The sequence below is a fragment of the Lissotriton helveticus genome, chromosome 9 (genome assembly GCF_964261635.1).
Source record: "Lissotriton helveticus chromosome 9, aLisHel1.1, whole genome shotgun sequence".
NCBI lineage: Eukaryota > Metazoa > Chordata > Amphibia > Caudata > Salamandridae > Lissotriton > Lissotriton helveticus.
Genome location: NC_136070.1, coordinates 806,429,365 through 806,450,008, shown reverse-complemented (window position 1 = coordinate 806,450,008; position 20,644 = coordinate 806,429,365). Strand labels below are relative to the sequence as shown.

General features: G+C 44.0%; 1 protein-coding gene across 2 annotated transcripts in view; it reads right to left on the bottom strand.

Moving 5' to 3' along the window:
- Positions 1 to 20,644, bottom strand: part of LOC144781885 (galectin-4-like) — a 297,786-nt gene that overhangs the window by 165,480 nt on the left and 111,662 nt on the right. Inside the window, exon 1 of one of the 2 annotated variants that reach the window (XM_078660937.1) lies at positions 17,114 to 17,222. The exons of the other annotated variant lie outside the window; for it this stretch is intronic. The gene's annotated coding sequence lies outside the window, so the exon portion shown is untranslated. Of the gene's footprint in view, positions 1 to 17,113; positions 17,223 to 20,644 lie in introns of those variants that run through there. 2 annotated transcript variants of the gene reach the window in all.

Here is a 20,644-nt window from a genome sequence, read left to right as displayed (position 1 = left end):
AATTTTTGGCTCCACCTTTACACATTTAAATCCAGTAAAGTGCAATCACTGTAGAAACAGAAAATCATATACACTGTGTGCCTTAACCTTATTCAAATGAAATGTAGTCTTTAGAGATTGCATAGAATCATCTTCACACTATCAAAATGTATTTCCTTTAGAAACCAAGAAAGATCTATGTATCTACAATGTATCTATTTATTGTGAATTTGATACTACAGCAAGCGGAGAACTTCCAGCGTATAGGCATTGATGTTCTTCCGATCTTTAACCATGGTAATACAAACCCGTCTTTCAGGGAGGAGTCTAGAAGGGAGGATCAAAATAGGGTAGCCTCTCCTCTTAGAGACCTGAAGATCTGGGTGTCCAAGGGAAAACGCTCGGTGTCACAAGTAAAGCCACTCCCGCTGACTTTGAACTCCTCTCTGGTAGAGGACAATAATCGGTGGAACTGGCTGCACAGTGCCTTATCAACTAAATCAAAAGATGATCCAAGACTGTTTCAGCATCTTTAACACCCCACTAAATATTATCTCCTGGAATGCCGCAGGGATCCACAGTAGCCCAGAGAAGTTTGCGTTTCTAGCTTCTCTAGGAGCGAATGTGATCTGTCTACAGGAAACGTGGTGTATTGATACGCTGAAGGTCTCGAAGGATTATTATGTTCTGGAAGTTCCTGCTGTCCCCTCTAAGAAAGGACATGCTAGGGGAGGAATCGCTTGCTTATTATCTAATAAATTGCATTGGAAATTTACCCATTACATGGATGCAAGTAAACTTTTCCATGCTATCAACATCGACAACTTGTTTAATAACGGGATAAAGTCCCCTATTGTAATTGTGAACGTCTATATCCCCCCGGAAGAGCGTTTTAATGTGATTTTAAAGCAGGTATTTCAATACATTGATTCAATCAAAAAGGTTCCGTCCCCGCCGGATATTCTGTTGGTCGGAGACTTGAATTGTAAAATTTCCAATGTTAGCCTGGATCTTTTTAGGAATAAACTTAAAGAAGAGGCGTACTTTGTACCGCAAGCTCTCTTCCCTGATAAATTAGTGACAAACAAAAGAGGGAAGATCTTGTTAAGTGAATTAGCGGCCGTCGATGGACTTATATTAAATGGGAGATTTCCGTCTGACGTGCCTGCAAAATTTACTCACAAGTCTCCGTTTGGGTTCTCTATCTTAGACTATGCTATCGCAGATTATGGTTTGTATCCTTTTATTCAGGATCTTAAAATAATATGTACTCCTCTGAGCGATCATAGTATACTGTTTGTTACTATTTCCTTAAAGCCTCAGACTAGTGTACCTTGGTCTTGCACGGGCAGTGATGTTGCTTTCCACGCCTCTTCGGGAAGATGCTATTGGAATCCCACAGCCATCAATGGGGTACAGGTTTTTCTTGCCGATACCCTATTAGTCTTAAATGAGTGGCAAGGGAATGAAATAGCATATTTTGAAGAATTTGTGCGTAATATTATTTTATATGCAAAAAAAACTCTCCGACCCAGAAATAGAGTTGCGGTCCCAAGCGCACTGCGTAGTCTAAATAAGGAAATAAACAAACTGGTCCGCGAACAATACCTCGACAGAGTAACGGAACGTGGGAAAGAAATATCTAGGCTAAAAAGAAAGAAAAGTAGACTTCAGTCAAAATTAAAAAAAGTAAGGGAGGACAATGTATGGATTCACTTGAGGGAATCCGTCGTACATGGCAGGATTAGAGAATTTTGGACGATAATTGGTAAGGGGTGTGGCTCTAGACTGGGTCCCTCCCCTATCCCCATAGCGGAAGAGGTATGGATTGCCTATATTCGGGATCTTTATGCAGGGAATGGGATTTTAAGTGACGATTTTGCCACCGGTGTTAACTCAGGCAATAATATCGCCATTAATGTTTCTCACGTGGGTTTTACTATCTACCCGGCGGAGAAAGAAATTGAGTTAGCTATAAAAAGTATGCGGGTTTCCGGGGCAATGGGACCCGATGAACTCCCCATGACGGTCCTGAAGTCGGATCCTGTAAGGTGGAGTAAAATCTTGTTCCCTCTGTTTAAAGTATGTTTTATGACAAAAAAGGTACCTGCCTCTTGGAGGGGAAGTATTTTGGTCCCTATCTTTAAGAAGGGAGTTAGGGATAACCCTAGCAATTATCGTTTGATTGCTCTCCTCGACTCAATCGGTAAGGTGTTTGCGAAATGTCTTCTAAAATCCCTCTCCGGTTGGGTAGAGGAGAATAATATTTTGCCACTAGAACAGACGGGTTTCCGTAGGGACCATGGTACGTTAGACAACCTTACTGTTCTTCATGTGGTCACAGATAAGTATGTTCAGGTGAGAGGTGGGGTGTTATATGCTGCCTTTATTGATTTCTCCACAGCGTTCGACAAAGTGGACCGTGGTACGCTGTGGAGAAAATTGGCAGCGCTTGGTCTTCCATCCCATCTGTTGGAGTTGGTGCAGGCTCTACATACTGAGACCTGGTGTAGGGTCCTGATGGGGGGCGAAAGGGGGTTATCGGATTTAATTCCATCTTTGAATGGCCTTAAACAAGGCTGTCTGTTGGCCCCCCTCCTGTTCTCTCTGTATACGGCGGACTTACCCGCTACCCTGTCCTCTAGAGAGGGCATCGCCCCGGTGGTTGGGGGGACCCCTATATCTTGCCTGATGTATGCCGATGATGTCCTTATTTTAGACCTAACCCCAAAAGGTCTCGCAAATCGGCTCAAGGCTCTTCATACTTTTGCTGTGGCTAATCATATGAAGATTAATATTACCAAAAGTAAAGTTATGTGTATAGCTGGCATGAAGAGGTGCCGGTCTGTTGATTTTGGTTGGTTTATTGGGGGCCAGAAACTTGAGGTTGTAAAGTCCTATACTTTTTTGGGGAAAATCATTACGGCCAACTTGAGTGAGAAACTCCATATAGAGCATTGTACACGCAAAGCTATTGCCCATGGCAAAGGTTTAAATTCCCTATACCATGCAACGGGGAAACGGCACTTTCCGATTTTACTGGAAGTGTATAGATCTAAAATCCCCGCTACAATTCTGTATGGTATTGAACTCATAGATGTGAAAAAGTGGGACTTTTGCCATAAGATTGAGGGGAAACTTTTAAGATCTCTCTCCTCCCTAAACACTGCGTGCTCTTTGGCCGCCTGTAGGCTTGAATTTGGTCTCAGGAGTAGCTGGGTACAGGGACTATCGGCCCTTGTTAGATGGGTGGCCTGTCTTGCAAGAGCAGAGGTAGGGACAATGAGAGCACTCCTCAAAAGTGAATTATTGGGTAATTTCAATGAGTTTTCTCAACTTGTCCGTAATTTTAGAAAAGCTGTAACCCTTCTAAAACTAGATGAAACTGCTTTGTTTTTGTATTCTCCTTTACAGTTAAAATCTGTCTTAAAAGCAGCTTCATGGGACTTATGTTTCCAGATGGATAAAAAAGTAATTTGTGAAAAAAGGAAGGTTGATCCTTTCCCTGATCCTCTCCTTAGTTCCTACCTGTGGAAACTCCCACAACCCTATGTAATATGGAACCTACCACATGGTATCCGTAGATTTTGGTTTCTTTTACGCTATGATTTATTACCCCTGAACCGACTGTTATCTAAATGGTATGGCTCCTCTCCCCTATGTAATTTTTGTAAAGTAAACATCCAGGACTATATGCATGTGTTGCTGATTTGCCCTGCGCTTCGTAAATTACGCTGCAGATGGTTAAAAGTTATCTGCCTGTATCTTGGCATTGTCACTTTGAACGATTTTTTGTCTGCACTTTATTGCCCTCCTAATGAAATGTTCTGCTTTCACATTTTTAATTTTTTCAAAGGGTTCTTAGCTATCTATTAATATGTCTCTGGAGATGTGTCTTGACTATCCGATTTTTGTAATTGTGCTTTATACGTCAGTTTCGTATCTACTTGAGGATGTTTAAAGGATTTAATTCTCTTTGTTCTTTTGTGTAATGTAATTACTGTGTGTTTAATTCTGTATATTTTATGTGGCCCTCCTTGGAGAGCCAAAAACATAATAAAATAAATTGAATGTAAATGTGTGCTCTAATGTCTTCGCATTAGTATTCATAAAGCAGTTCTTATTCAAACTTGTATTCATGTAAAGTTACCTTACATTTACTTAAAGAGCAATGTGAACCTATTGTTGAATTTATGTACTTAAATGTGTCTTTTATTTGTAGTTTTATGTGCACAAACAACACATATTAATGTACACCATTGAATGATATGCTTAAATTGACTCAAGTAGGCCTGTATTACTTTTTGCATAAAATATAGGGGCATATTTACAAGCCCCTATCGCCACAGGAACGCCAATTTTTTCGATGTTCCGGTGCGATACGGGATTCACGTTATTTACAGGGCATTGTTAATTCTGCCTTATAAATAAGGCACCCTTTCACGCTATACTTAGCATGAAAGGGGTGGGCAATGGGTGTTGCGGTTGGCATATTGCCACAACACCCATTGATTTTGACGCTGCCCCATGTTTACAAGGGTGGTGTAAATATAGGGCAGCACGAAAATGAAGACCCATGGCGCAAAGAGGAGAAATGCTTTGTTTCTCCTTATTTTAGCTGTTTCTATGTGTGCTGCATTGTGCAGCACACATAAAAACAGCAAAACGCCATGTATGATTCTTAATGTGCAGGAAGGTGTGCCTTCCTGCACATAAACAATGGTTTTAAAAATAACGAGTTGCAACTTCTATGTGTGTTGCACAAAGCAGCACACATAATAGTTACAAATCACCATTTGTGATTGTTTTTGTGCAGGAAGGGACACCTTCTTGCACATAAACAATTATTCCCCATTCCATAAACAATCATTCCCCCTAACGCAGGCACCCGTGCACTATGGTAGCTGTAATTAGCACCAGTGCAGAGGGAAACGAAGGGCTGCACCAGATTGTTGTAAATACAGTACAGCTCTGCATTTCAAAAGTGGTGGAGCGCGGTGTTAAGCCAAGAAGGCTAACACTGCACTCCGTCACTCCGACACTTTTGTTGTAAATACGCCCCATAGTTTTTCCATTCAGCTTGGGTGTCTCTTTCTTTGCAGGTACGTTCACATGGTTTGCAAAGCTTGAGAATAGATGTAACACTGTCCATGCGAAAGAGAACCTGAGAAGAGGACCTTGACATAGAGCATGAAGAGCTAGAGTGTTCAGTAATATATAGAGGGGTTGCACATGCCCAAGGGCGATGTCGTTTTCAGGATTGGCCTGGGAGAGTCTGCTAATGTTCCAGCTCACAACGTGAGAATGGAAAGCACAGATGGCTCTCTAATTAGGTCTAAACTAGGCCCTTCTCAGAAGCTGAAACTCTTGGCCACCGGCCTGCAATGCTGGAAATGGGTGATACCTTTGGGTCGAGTAGACCAGCTGTATGCACCAGCACTCCCTCTGGTGGGACTGCCCACACAAAGAGGGGGTATCTTACAGCAAAGCACTTGAGGGATTGGATCAAGGCAGGGATCAAAAGGCTTGGAGATCTTTACTCTGAGAGTATCCTTAGTAGCCATGACAGCCTAGTTATGGCTAGTGGGCTGCCAGGCATGCAATCCCTGATGTACATTGCAATTGTGCAGGCAATCCATAGCCTGATGGGTGAGGGCAAACAACATGCTGCAAACCCTACTCACCTTTGGGGATGGACGTCAGTTGACATCCTGGTTATACATGATGCTGATCTCTGCGAACCCTGATAGCCTTGCTGGCAACTAAATTAAATGGGAGGGCATCTTGGGCAGACCACTTAGGGACAAAGCTGGAGCTGATGCTGGAGTGCACCTACACAGTGCCTAGGAACACAAGGTTCAAGGATACACAGCTGAACTACTTCCACATGACGTACCTTACAGCCCTGATCATGGCCTGTAAAGACATAGGGGGTGTATTAGTATGTCGGGCGGATCGCCACCGCCCGCATGGCGGTGGCGATCCGCCTGCCATTTACCTCCGCCCGCATCCCATTTCCCCTCGCCAAATTACTATGGGGAGGGGTGACCCCTGCGGACGGAAAGACCGTCCACCGGTTTTCGGCCGGTGGACAAGTCGACCAGGTGGAAAAGGGGCTGGATATGGTGTTGTGTCTGAAAGACACCATCATTCATATTACCATACAGGGGGAGTAGTGCCTTTCCATGGCGTTGCCGCCATGGAAATGCATGCGGTGCATGAATGTGGGGGCCTGTTGCGGGCCCCCAGGGTGTTGGGGGTGCACATGGGGGGTACCTATGGTACCCCCCCTGCATTTGCATGCACAACGTGGCAGGCACCGCGCGGTGCCTGCCATGTTGTGCATGCAAATGCACACGGAGCATCCATGGCATTGTGGTGGGCGCCATAATGTTGTGGATGGTGTATGCCACCGTGGCATCCTGATTGCCAGTTCTGGACCGCCGCACCACTGGCGGTCGGTCCCAGCACCGCTAGGGTGGCGCCGTCTGCCATCCTAATAGACCCCACAGTGTTCTACTGGAATACCCCAGAAGGACCTCCACACATGAGGTGGAAGAAACAGGTGAAAGCCTAAACGTCAGATGAGGAGGCCAGGAGACAGCGCAGGGAGCCCTTAGCTGCGCAGTGGATGGAAGTACTTGCCATATTCAGAGAAACGAAGGAGCCGGGAGGCTCCCTCCCATCACCCCACTTTTCAGTAAGCTAATGTGGCGTGTGGGGTGGCTCTCCACCTTCTCAGGCAGTCCCGATTAGTAGTATGCACTACCCCAACAGCATTATTAAGCAAAAAGGTAGCCGCGCACACCACAGCACGAATGAAGCCAGGCGAAGTCATAACAGTTGTTTATTCTGATTGTAGAAGACGGATTGCTAGATAGTTTAAAGTATTGTTTTATTACTCAAATGCTCCTTGGTATGTTGACTCTGTAGACATTCAGCCTGATTCATCAAAGACCCGTTTTGCGAGTCTATAATAGCGATTCATAAGGAATCGCTATTACAGACTCGCAAAACGGGATTCATGTAGGAATCGCAAAAAGAATTGCGATTCCTACACATTCCTTATTTGCGATTAGCAAATTGCTAATCGCAAATAAGGAATAACTCCCCATTCATTCCTATGGGCCAAAAGGCCCATAGGAATGAATGGGGAGTATTCCTTATTTGCGATTAGCAATTAGCTAATCGCAAATAAGATAGCGATTTAAAGGGTGCCAGGGGTGTCCAAAGGACACCCTGTAGCACCCCTTAAATGCAAATTGAAACAGGTGTTGCGCACACACATGTCCAAAGGACATGTGTGTGTGCAACATGCAACTTAGAAAAATGCTTTTAAAAGCATTTTTCTAAGTTTTCGCTATTTACCACGAGGTTTGACCTCGCGGTAAATAGTGGGGCGAAATTGAGAATTCGCAATTTTTAAATGGTTGATGAATTGCATTTAAGGAATCTCAAATAGAGATTCCTTAAATGTAATTCCTCGCAAAATAGCGAAATCGCTATTACCGATTTTTGCATTTGGGATGATGAATCCCAAATGCAAAAATAGCGCTCGCAAAGGGCCAGATTCTCAGAATCTGGCCCTTTGCGAGCCGATTTCGGCTTGATGAATCAGGCTGATTGTTTCTTAGACGACTAGAGTCAACGTGGCGCAGAGATTCCTCGCTAAGCCACATAACTAATGCCACTAGACCATAATTTCCTTTTAAACCAGGACATAACAGGCATTGATGCCGAACTGTAAATGTGTTGGTAGTTCAAACAGTAAAGCAAAGAACTTGATACAAATATTTTTAAGAAATGCTTGCAAACTTGGCAGAAGGCAGCTAATTTCTATCATTATGACATTTTTACTGACAATGCCAAATCATTTTAGTGGCATGGCAAAATGCATTTTTATACCTTTGACTAAATAATAAATCTTAATTCAGAGAAAAGGGGAGATTTGTGCATGCCTTTTTGCAAATGAAACCCAGACTTATTGGCTTTGCTAATGCTCATTACTTGTGTTTTGTATGGTTTGTAAACCCCCCGAAACCAAATATATTTTAGAAGCAAACAGTCCAGCTAAGTGATTATGTGAATATGTTTCTAGCGGCAAAAACGAAACTCACTTTAGACTTATCTGAGGCAGAAAGGTGAGCTTCATACATTCTTAGTGAAATCTTTCAGCCCGATTGTACACAGTTCGAGGAGTTCTGTGAGTTTTTGTGCGCTATAGGGGGTTCTCTCAATGTAAAACTACGCACAAAGTGCACAATTAACTTGTTTAAAGTTTTGTCTGATGTACTAAAAATTGTTTCACTTCTGTAGGCTGTGGGGCACACTGTTGCAGATTTTGTGTGTGCAAGCCACACCGTCCCAATGCACTACGTATACATAGCGAGTCACAAATGGATTTCTGACTCTCAGCATCCACATTGGGACTGTTTGTATTTTCCAAGGAAGAGGGGGGCGTCCGCACTTTCCTTTCATTTTGCAAGGATGTGCATCACTGGTTGAAATGAAATTAAATGAAGGATTTATATAGCGCTACATAGACCCGGAGGTGTCTAGGCGCTTTAGCATAAAAAGGCAGGCAGAGGTAAGGATGGAGTGTTGTTAGTAGAGCCATGTTTTTAAGTGCTTTCTAAATTTGAGCAGATTGGATTCTTATTTTAGAGATCTCAGGAGGGAGTTCCAAAGTTTGGAGGTGGTGTATGTGAAGCTTTTTCCTCCCCATTTGACCAGGGCCGGCTTTAGCGCTGGTGGCACCCAGTGCGACAATCATTGACGGCACCTCCAGTCACCACCTCCACTATGGACTCCTACATAACATAACACTCTAACCTATACCCTGCAGTTTTCATGCAGCTCTTTGATAAGTTACTTGCTCCCTGTTCTACATTAGGATTTTAACTCATAAAGAGCTAGCAACAACATGGTTTCTCTGACAAAAGTAGTAACCCACTGACCTATTTACATTACATTATATACACTTTGTGATCTGCACGTTCTTTGCAGCCGGCATGGTAACCCTCTGCACTACCTTACGATGAGTAGAAACTTCTATTACACAAAACTGTGATCTCTCCCTCTCTCTCAAAGAAGTACATTAATCACTGCAGTTATTTTGACAATTTTATTGGTGGCTGAAAATTGCCGAAGTCCAGGAAAGCTACAGCAGGTGCTTTTAAAACCATCATATTAGTGCCCCCACACGAAGTCAGCACCCAGTGCGGTGGCACCGGTCGCACCGCCCTAGAGCCCTGCATTTGACTTTGTGTACCTAGGGGACGATCAGGTTGCCACTGTCTGATGATCTCAGTGATCTTGCTGGGATGTAAGGAGTGAAAAGTTGTGACAATTGCCAAGGGCCCAGTCCATGTGTAGCCTTGAAAGCAATGCACAATGCTTTGAACTGAATGCGTTTGGTGATGGGTAGCCAGTGTAGGTCTGCGAGGGCCTTAGATGCGAATCATAGCGTGTAAACCAAGCAGGTTTATCATACTATTTATAAACGCAAATTACTGATTTGAAACCGAACCCCCAAAATGGCATAGTATTGAATTGTCAAGCGCACCCTCTGTCGGGTACCTTCTGTCTGAGGGCCAGCTTCCATTTAATAATTGTAAACTTGGAGTATTAGGAGGAGCCCATATGCGAGGCCCATGTAAATGATTTATTTGACAGGCTCTATAAGAGACCTGAACTGCAATAACTGCCTTTTTCGAATGCAGATGTAATAAAGGAGGTCTGCTCTCTCTCGCAGGCCTCCACCACTGCCTTCAGTCATTTTATTCACCACTAATACTTTATGGGTTCCTGAGTAGCGTACTACTCGCCACAAAAGAGCTTCAACACCCCATCAGGGTAGCAAGAGCTATATAAATGAAAACCTTTTCTCCTTCTTCTATCCCTCCACCATCGTTCTCAATCCAAATAGCTGACTAACATATCCACACTAAAATCATTTTGATATTTCACTATACTAATTCACCACTAATCCTTGAAAGGTTCCAGAGTAGTGTGCTACTCGCCAAAAAAGCACTTTGATGCCTCGTCAGGGGTAATAAGCGCTATATTCAATGCAATTATAATACAATACAATATGGCAGGCTTAGCAGAACAATCATTCTTCATCAACATTCATGACGTAGGCACCCTCCGACTCTTACTATATGTGCATTTGGCGATGTTAAGGATAACTACAATGGGAAAATGTATTTGGGTGACATCATGGACACTGGGCAAATATAGCATCTGAGATGTAACCATACCAATGTACATCAAGCACTTTGTGCAGGCTCTCGGCTCACAAGCATTACGAGACTGCCTGAGGTCATATCAAAATACTAAAAGTCCTTTCTCTCTTCTATATCCCCCCCAGTTTCTTCCCTTCTTCTTTTTCTTTCTTCAAAACAAAAAAATCTTTTCAAAATGCATTTTCTCTTAGTACTGTTTTTCTATTATAAGTATATTTCTTGATACTTCCCCTTATACTATGCTCTACTGTATTAATATCCTGTTGCTTCCAGTTTCTGTACTGATGTTTTACATTGCCTATAATATGAATAAAGCATTCTAAACTGAAAAAAAAATACAAAAAGTCTCGCTGAACCTACTTTCTTACAGACCGGCAATTCATAACTGTTCACAGATTTCCATAGAGGCACTGGGACGCGTTTTATGGCCCTAAAAGATGCAAAATGGCATAAGGAAAATACTTAATGAATTTCCCCAAGGTTGTATTCTTGCATTGTTGAACTTAAATAGAGCACTGACTTTTCCGATGAATACCTCTAGAAACTGCACAAAAGTTTTTTCTAAAATGGGACCCAATGATCAACAGGAAGCAGGAAGCCTACAACGGAATTGGCTGACATTTTAGGAAATACTTTGAGATAAAATTCTAATCATACAGAGCAGACCTGTACCCTTGGCGAGTTGGGTGCTCAGAGTGATCGTCTAAATTACCAATTTCTTCCTGGAACGGTAATTTGCCTTCTTTCAACTGAGAACAGCTAAACAAGTATTATAAATCAGAGCCTTGTTGGTCCATCCAGAGGTGTCTTGTGCGCCTTTCATAGGAGCATGTCAAAATTCCCATTGCTTAGCTGTATTTAAAGAATGCTTACATGATACTTTGTTATAGTAAAACCTCGGATATTACAGTGGGATGTTAGTTTAAACAGCGTCTCTATAAAATGCGCATAACCTGAGAAATATTGATTCGAAACATTATTTTTCACAGAAAAAAACAACCTTGATGGATCTATCCTGTCAAAACTCGTCTGAATTTATTTAGTAAACAACATTGTTAGGAAACTACTATACAGGAGTCAGGAGCTAATGATGCCTGCCTTCCTGAAGGTCACGAAATCCCCAATCTTTAAAACTCGCTGCTAACTTCCTGCTCAAAGACTCCCATGCAGCTCCTACATATCGCGATAATCTGAAATCTGCCATTAGTGTACTAGTACTCACTGCCTATGACATCATACGCTATTGACTGAACACTGACCGCATGTAAACACCGGGCCTGACGGTCGTTCCTCTAATAACGCTGGGAGCACCAGCACTTCCTGGTCAGGCGCCTTCTCCGCCTCGCTGACTTTTTTTTCTGATCAAAATGTGGTGGCTAATATTCCGCTCTAAAGTAACCGGTAGATCCTCACAGAAAAATGTAAAACTTTAAAAGAAATAAATAAACTGAGCTGGACAACTAGGCATTATACTGAATTCATTATTTACATTACTTGAGAGTTAATTATCACTTACAGTAGAATACGGCGCTTTGACGAGGAACCAGTGGCGGCTGGTGACATTTGAAACTGGTGAGGCGTAAAAAGCTAATCACACTGCACCGTAGCGAGCGGGCGTAGCGCGCGAGCCCGAACCCCCTAAGGAGGGTTCGGGGGGAATTCCCCCCGAGAAAATTTTGAAAAAAGAGTGGACAAATGGTGCATTTTCAAGCAAATCTGTGAAAGCAGGAAGGTTAATAAAGCAATTGTGAAAGTGCAGTTATTACATTAATAAAGTGGTGTCATATAACATAGGTAGCTACTTATTCATCTTCATCATAACCACAGAGCTTCATAATAGACTTTGAAAGACAATGCATTGGTAAGTACCTCACAGATGCAAAAAATACAAATTCAAAGGAAGACTGAAAACTGGTATTTTGTTGTTTTTGTCATTGCATCCAGATATATGATACAACAAGTAACATCATACTTACAAGAAGTCAGGACTACTGGCTTTGTCGATGGTTGTTAGTTGCAAAAGAAAAATAAGCAGCAACTGTGGCTTGTATATAACAATGAAAAAGCTTCCACATAAAGCCCTGGTGACGGTTATTTTACAATTTCTAGAAGAAGCTAGTCTTACACTCCAAGTGTGGAAAAGGAATGGAGTAAGCAGTGAAAACAGCCAGTCCCACAAGTCACAGAAGGGGTCTGAGAGGTAAGGAGTAAACAAGAGGGCAAAAGAGTCAGGAAGGAAAGAAGAGCAGCGTGAGAAATGAGGGGGTGAAACATTAGGAGGCATTACCGAGGAGGAGGGAAGACGCTTTCCTTGGCATGACGGTGGGGGAAGGTATATGATGTTACTCTTTTTGAATGCGATCATTAAAATTATTATCGTTTAATCATGGGTGTTTTGCACATATGCTTTGCCTTTCCTGCTGACAACTGAGACTTCACTGCCCATTATCGGGCAGATAATATTTAAAGTGAGCTACAAATCTGGGTCTACCATTTTTACCAAGCTCGAAAATCAGAATTTGATTCAGTAAGAAGACATGGAGAGTCACTGTCTCAATTACATCGGGTCAAGAAAAAGGTACATAAAGATAATGTCTGATGTAATCAAAAAATAGCTTTCACCTTGAAAAACAAACAATACTTCCAGGGATATTATATCACATCACTTCCTGTGATATTTGGCACCGTAAAGCTTCATGCTCATGGCATGTTACTACAACTTTCATAGGCAGAGATACAAATATGTACCTTTGCTTCCTTTAGATTATCAATTATATAACTGAGTAAGGTCAGGGAATTCATAAACCAGATGATCCTTTAAAAAAACTCAGTGACCCCCAGGGTGCATCCCGTAAATTGTAAAATGAAAAAGAAAAAGAGAATCTAGTTGCAAAATGAACAGCATTATTCAATGCAAATTCCACTGAGGCAATAACACCTTCCAATTACAGAGAGACAATTTAACATAACACTAGAGGTTCTGTTCCGAAATGTTGGTTTGCCCTCGGTCTGCGAGTTAAACCCCGATGAAAGTGCTTGTTCAATTGCCAGGCAAAAGGAATCTCCAAAGACTAGAAACATTTTGTTCGTCATGATCAGAAAAAGATCTTAGTGGGAATATCATGCAAACAAACAATATAATGTAAAAAAAAACGTGTGTTTTCAAGTACTGTTTGAGAGAACCAGGTGAAATGAACCTTATTACTCAAGTATCAGCAGTTCTCTAATAACTGAACAACCTTCAGAACAAGGTAAATTGGTGACAAAATCAGTAGAAATGGCTTGCCAATGGTGAATGGCTATATTCTAGCATGTGGCTAGGTGGTTTTTTACTACATGGACTAGAACATTTACATTGGGAACCATTTCCGGCAACAGAACTGATTTGAAGAGGAAGCTGTAAAGATAGCTGAGTGAAGTCAGCTGTTGTAGGGTTTCACCTCACCTCATTAAAGAAGTCACCATCTCTCACCACCAAACAACACCTCTGGAAGTAACAGCAGAAAGGCAATTCAAATTCTGAAGGCAGTCCGCCATGTAAATTCTAGCACATACTGCAGATTAACACCTAGACCAGTAAACTCCACAGTCCTCGTGGGGGTGGGGGGTGGGGGGGGGGGGGGGGTCAACAAATGAGGGAAGGAAGCAGCCCCAACCTCCGAGGCAGAGCGGCAGGCAAGTGTGATTATTTGTTGAATTAATGTTTGGTGCTTGTTTGAAAATGTGGCAATGAGTGTTGTGAATGGATGTGTGTGAGTGAGTGAGTGCAGGTGTGTGAGTGAGTGTGTATTTGTGTGTGTCCTGTCCACCCTCTTCCGCCTAAAATGACTGGCCGCCACTGCGTGGTTATCAACACAATGTAGGAGGGGCGTGACAGGCCTCACAATGTGGGAGGGGGACGGGGCAAGCAACAATTCAAGAGAGTGGCAGGGGGGTGGGGCAATGAGCAATACGGGAAGGGGGCAGTGGGATGGGGCAAGGAACGACGAGTCAGAGCTGAGGCAATCAACATGTCGGGGTAGGGCAAGCAACAACATGAGCAGGGGTATGGACAAGTATTGTGAGGGGACTGGTGCAAGCGATAATGCAGGAGGGTGGTGGGGTTACCACTGACAGCAGGAGAAGGGCAGGAGGGTGCAAGCAACATACATGAGGGACAGTGAGATCTGGTGGGAGGAGGCCAGGAACAATGGACAGCGGAAGGAAGGTAGAGGGAGGCAAGCAGCATTACAGACAGGCAGTGAAAGCGCGAGCAGTGTAAGGATACTGAGCAAAAAAGTCAATCAATGGTTTGCAATAAGCAGACTCTACTCCACCCCTCCCCTCCTCCCATATAGGTCAACAAAATATCTTGCTATGCACATCTGATCCGATATCTAAAAAGCTGTATTCCAGCAATCAGAATAAATATTTCTGTCTAAGGTAAAACTGCTTTTCACAGAGGTAACTCTTAGTTATATCTCCGTTTTGATCACTGAAACAGAACTAGTTTGCATGCTGATTTGATTTGTTGTAACGGGGGTCTTCTGCCACTTAATTCCCAGACAGAACAATTTATTGATTGTTCAAAATGACACTCGCCCAATGTGCCCACAGTTTTCCTGAGCCCAGACTTACGGAAAGAGGATTCATTTTATGCAATAAGATACGAGAAAGCGATTAAGTGTCAAAGTGGTTTTAGCATCAGAAAATAGCTGCTCTTCTTATTTCCGGTTATTTTTTTATGCGCTGATCCCACCAGGATATTAATTGACATTTCCAGTGCGTGAAACACATGGTAATGGTCCGGCATCTCTGCAGCGTGATGCATTATTAGTTGGTGCAGTTGTGGTTTGTCTTACACTATTACACATCAATGTACTGAATTGTGTGAAACAAGAGACTTAACAAGCTATCCAAAACCTCATCTCAATACGGTGAGCCGAGAATACCTGCTGAGCCATGAATATTATAGTGCGGCTGTTTTCATATGTGCGCGCCTCTTGCACAGCATAATATTTCCACCTGGACCCGAACCACTGCGTGTTGCACGAAAAGTCAGAAAAATATCAATTTCAGGAACAGCAGGTGCAGGGTTGTCGTTAACTTTGCCTGGAGAGCCGGTGACTGGATGTTGGCTCTTCGCATCTGACATGTTATAGTATATGACTAAACACGCCGTCCAACAGCGATTTGAGTACATTATTTGCATTTAACATAACGCTGCCATCGAAATGGTTTTGCGTGCTTGGGGGAATGAGAGACATTTTATCAAACTACTGGTGCTGTTTTGTGTCAGTTTCAGAAATGACAGCCGCTTTTCAGACGCGAAATAGGCCTCGATTGAGGCATTGTGTTCTAAGCATATTATTAAAAAGACTTGTGTTTGTATTTTTCAGGTCCATACCTGCACACAGGTCCGGTAGGATTAAAATTTCACAACTGACCTGAACGCTCCAATGACAGACTCGACGCCGGCGGCTAGGTGAAGTGTGAGGCCTCAGACCAGACAGTCTCTGTCCCTCATGCGCACTTACTAGTATGATGAAACTTCTCTCTGTAGTGTACTCGATCGATGACGTCTTCCCACCGATGCAGATTACAACAAGTACCAGGCGGTCCATCCGTTGTAGGCACAAACTGCGAGTCAGTCACGACGACGCACGAGTCACATGGTCCACTCTCCTTACCTTCGTGCTGATGATCTATTTTCACTATCCCTTCACTAGTTTTTTGCTGTTGTGTGGCAGCAGTGGTGCGCCACGCGCGGTGACATCACTGCAGCTTAGGGAAATGGCCAATCACAAACGACATGGCTGATTATAGCCATATGTGATTGGCCATATTGTGCGGCCCTCAGCCAACACCCACGCGCGGTCCCATCCTGCTGCACCAGCCAATCCTGGCGCATTGTTATCAGCGCCACTGCGCCAGGATTGGCCTACGAGCAGGAGACTATCTGCCCTAAATGAGCCCGGGCCCCCGAGTCCTGCTATGTCTGTGTGTGCTAGAGAGAGGGGGGGGGAGGGAAGGGCTACACTGTGAGCATGCGCGGGGAAGTCAAAATATTGACGACTCCGGGTTTTAGCTTGCGCAGTCACTGCCTGCTGCCTGTCTGTGTGCTCACGCTGCCTGCCTGCCTGTCACTCTCTCTGCTGCAGCCCCGCCCCCCACGGCCCACTACCTTATGGATGCCCGATTCAGTCGGGCTGGTCCCGGAACGGTCGCGCGCAGTGCTCGGGTGCCTGAGTCAGTGCGCATTTATTTTAAAATAACTTAATGATTGATTGGCAGTGCGGGTGCGGTCGTCCATGGGATAGTGGGGCAACGCCTCAACGCCCCCAATGGACGCACCGCAAAACTTAAAGCTTCACAACACTCGAAGTTGAATGTAATAATCATCTGCATGTGTGACTGCACAAGCAGCTCATTCGTAGACTACTGGCACCAAGTGAATCCGTTGGACTGCTGTGTTAGTGGGCACCACCACCCGCACTTATTTTAGGGGCCTGCACTCTTTAAGTCCCTCCCCTGAGCAGCAGGCCTGTTGAATAGTTTTCTGGGTTTCTGCCTCTCTTTCCAGGCCAGCCCTAGCTTTAATCCTACACACTTTACCAACTGGTATCATGATACCCCTTTATTTTTATGATGTACGGCCCTCCAGTCACTTGACTCTAGCTACTCTCCTATTGGCTAGCAAGTCAAGTTTCAAAACTTTATTCGACAGCAGTCATAAAAGCTATTGGCTAGCAGCTAGGAGGACTCAACTGGGGTCAGTACAGTCCACAATGCATGTCTTCTGCGGTGCAACTTTTTTTATGTAGTCCTGCACCTGGCGTGCCTGATGGTGGACCATCCACTGTCTCAGACTGAAGATGAGCAGCCTCCAGCTTCCCACTACCATTCACCCACCAGTCTGACCACTTCCCCCTCTCAGGCTGAGGGCGCACCGCCCGACCACGCCCACGCTAAGTTCAGACCTTGATGTACAGGTGAGTTCTGTACCTTCATGCACTCTTGCCGAAGAGAAAGGGGGCAGGAACAGAAACGAAGAAATCTAAATCAGTGCTTCCAAAACTTTTTAGAAATTCAAAAAAAGGAAAACAATCTTATAAAACAAGTAAAGTGCAGAGTGTGATATACTAAGTACAGGAAAAGACAGGGAATTCCAAGAAATATTGCAATGGTCATACTCCCAAAAGATGAGTAGAAATAATACTAAAAAAAAAAAAATCCTAGTAGATACACAGAAAAGTTTTTAAAAAATAGATAAATCCTATTAAAAGCCATTTCATTTGGAGGGGAAAAAAAAAAACGAGCCTTAATGTTTTGAAAGGGAAAATACCCTGTTTAGATCAGGGAGACGGGCCGCCATAACTAGAACTTAATTTGTGAATCTCTTCCATTTGAACCCTTCCCAACTGGTCTGCATAAACCCCCTTAATTTTCAAGCTGACCGCAGCCATATTTTTTGAGGTCCAAAAGGATCGGCAATTTGATTTGTTAAAAGCGGGCGTGCCCAAAACAAAGATCCCTGGGCCTAATACATGCAATTTAAAAGCCGCTGACATGGCCACTATAGTATGGTCTCTCATTACTATCAGGAGAACATAAAAGCTTTCACAGACCCCAAACATTTGATATGAAACAACCACATAATCTAAAAGACTATGGGTGGTAGGGAATGAAATGTGGAAGGAGCCACTTCATGTGAGGGCATTCTTTAATTTAATGTGATCAGGTCCAATCTTCTAAGGACCTCAAGAAGGGAGAACCCTCTTTTGTCCATTCTTATATTTTCTGGGAGTAGGATCTCTGGTACAGACCAAGGGCCAGATGTAGGAGCCCTAATACCGGTCGGAAATGGCCGATTTCGGCCGTTTCCGACCGGTATTAGGGTTTTCAGATGTAGGGGGCTTAAAGTTACAGAATCGGTATATCTACCGATTCGGTAAAATTACCGATTCGGTAAATTACCGAATCGGTAAATATACAGATTCTGTAATTACAAATGTAGGTGGCACACTTTACAGTGCCACAGGCCCTTAAGAGTCGGTATTTTACCACACAATCCTATTGTGTGGTAAAATACCGAATTCAGGTGTGCATGCACATCTGTGCATGCACACCTGTGCAATGTGACACACAGACATGCCCTTAGGGCATGTATGTGTGCCACATGGCACACAAGCCTGTGTTTGGGGTGCTAGAGGGTGTCAAAGTGACACCCCCTGCACCCTTGCAGGATTCGGTATTTACCGATTCTGTAAATACAGAATCGGTATTTCCCATTGATTCCTTTGGGCTTCAAAGCCCATAGGATTCAATGGGAAATACCGATTCTGTATTTACAGAATCGGTAAATACCGAATTTTACAGATTCGGTAATTCAGATTTTAAAATTACCTACATCTGCCCCCTTCCCATTTACAGACTCTTAAATACCGAATCGGTAAAATTCGGTATTTAAGAGTCTGTAAATGGGAATTACCTACATCTAGCCCCAAATTTCTACTTTAATAGGATTAGCATAAATTTCAGAGGCGGTATTAGAGACTTTGGCGTTTAAGTCTCCCATGATTATTACATAGAGACACTCTTCCCTGATAGCTATATCATAAATAAATGAAAAAAATAAATTCACCAAATGTTCACTATGTCTCCCAGGTGGGATATAAATTGTTGCCAAAAGGAAGGAAGATGGGCAACCAACTTCAAGGATAGGCATATATTCGATGGATGACTAAAAACCGTCTGGTTCCAATTAATTGAATTGTTTAACAGAATGCCCCCCCATCCCCATCTCCCACTAGCGTGGCCTCCTTCAGAATGCTTAGCATGCCTGGAAAACACAAAATATCCACTACAATCAAAGGCTTTACAAACCGACCCAGGTTTCTTGCAGACACATAATTTGAGGGTTCAAAGTTTTCAAAGCAATTCAAGTCTTCCTCATTTTGACTTGGACCAAAAGTCCAAGTCAAAATGTCAGCCCCCCACAATATTCCCCCTGACGCCATTACCGGCCACGCCCCTTTTTAGGCCACGCCCCCGTCACCGAGCTTAAAACACCGCTGATTACTAGCGACTGTCAGATACTCCTACCTCCTGAGGCGGAAGCCGGGAGCTTTTCTATTGCATTTCTACTCTGTTTTAAAAACTTAATTTAAACTGCTTTTACAAATTGATTGTCACAAATTCTTGTATTTTTAACTCACCTGCTTGGGAGGTTACTTGCAGAGCACTCGCTCATTTGGGACAGGCAAAGCACAGCGGATCGCAGCGCTGCCGCGCAGCCCCCCACAACACTCCCCCTGACGCCATTACCGGCCATGAGAGAGGCCACGCCCCTTTTTAGGCCACGCCCTCTCCCCCCTCCCTCGGGCATAAAATATGTGCATCCACAGGAAGCGCAGCGGACGAGCGCAGCGGGAGCGCCGTTTGCGCGCCGAAGGCGTGCCTAAGGCAAGCCCGTCTGCGCCCGTCCGCGCCAGACCGAGCCTAGAGCCCAGGCCCCCTGCTCCTGCCCCCTCCCCTCGGAGGTACACCCGGGAAACTCTCCTCAAGCTAAGAGGTGCAACGACTCCCTGTCAGAGTACTTCACCATTAGAAGAAGGACAGTCCCGCTGTGCACACTGCCCATACAAACTTTCCCCAAGCCTTTCGAAGAAACCTCCCCTGATTAGTATGGCCTTATTGAACTGTAGATCCCTCCCTAAACACCAAGTGGAAATCAACATGCTTTTACAGTCCTTAGAGATTGAAGTTCTCTTCCTTACTGAAACATGGCTTAATGCCAACTCGGACCCAGATATCGTCCAAGCACTCCCCCCAGGTTACCTCATAAAACATCTGGACAGACCCTCTGGTACCGGAGGAGGGATAGCTATCATTTACCGTGATCACCTGTCCTGCACTTTCAAGGACAGCCCAATCCAGGACTGCGAAAACGTCCACTTCTCTATTCACTTGCCACCTGATACAACCCTTACAGGGATCCTAGTCTATCGCCCACCAGGATACCAACGACTCTTCTGTGATTCACTAGTGGAAGCTATCACCTCTCTGGCATGCCTAACTCCCAACTTTACGGTACTGGGAGACTTAAACCTTCACTTCGACGATCTAAACAACAAAATAGCCATCGAGCTCAAAAACGATCTAGCCTCTCTTACTCTCAACTTAAAAAACAGCCACGCAACCCACACCCTGGGCCATATATTAGACCCTATATTCACAAACCTTTCGAGGCTAGTAGTGAATACCCCTACCCCCATCCCTTGGTCAGACCATTTCCTTATACCCTTTAACCTCAAGCTATCGGCAGAAATACCTGAGATTTCCCCGGGACAAGCACCATCCCGTCCCTGGCAGAAACTGGACATAGCTGTATGGGCTCATACACTTGCTCCGACCCTGCCAGCGTTGGACTCCGACCC